Source organism: Kryptolebias marmoratus, linkage group LG15 (genome assembly GCF_001649575.2).
Source record: "Kryptolebias marmoratus isolate JLee-2015 linkage group LG15, ASM164957v2, whole genome shotgun sequence".
Lineage (NCBI taxonomy): Eukaryota > Metazoa > Chordata > Actinopteri > Cyprinodontiformes > Rivulidae > Kryptolebias > Kryptolebias marmoratus.
The window spans coordinates 1,721,434-1,721,955 of record NC_051444.1 but is presented as its reverse complement, the minus strand read 5'-3'; positions in this window follow the sequence as shown (position 1 = coordinate 1,721,955).

The window sequence follows — 522 nt, the reverse complement described above, 5'->3', positions numbered from 1 at the left end:
CGAACGTTTGGATCAATTCAGATCTGTTAAAATCTCCGAGCTGTGATTTACGTCTGACCTAATTTAAAGATTGACTCGTTTGAACCCGGTCCATTAGTTTATGGATGAGCTCCACAGGCCGGACCGTTCGCTCCTGGTTTCGGAGTATTGGCAAACAGGAATTACCTGATGGAGGCAACGAGCGCCGCGACAAAAAGATTTATTCCCCTAAAAGATTAAACCAAAGGACTGAGACCCTGCCCCGAACCCAAACAAACAAATCTGAAGTTAAAGCTTCGTTTTCAGCTGATGTGTAAAAATAACTCATTCATCTTCCTTCAAACTGTCAGGAAAACGATCCAAGATGGTGGAACAGGCCGGCTCCATGAAGGATTTAATAAATCCAGAAGATTTTCGAGGCCTTAATGTTCGCTCCTACAGCCGTTTTCGTCCTTCCTGCTCCTGAAGCAGGAGTTTGATCCCATTCATCAGGCCGGTTAACCCCTGGCAGCGAGCAGTGATTCGGAGCAGGACACCGGAGGG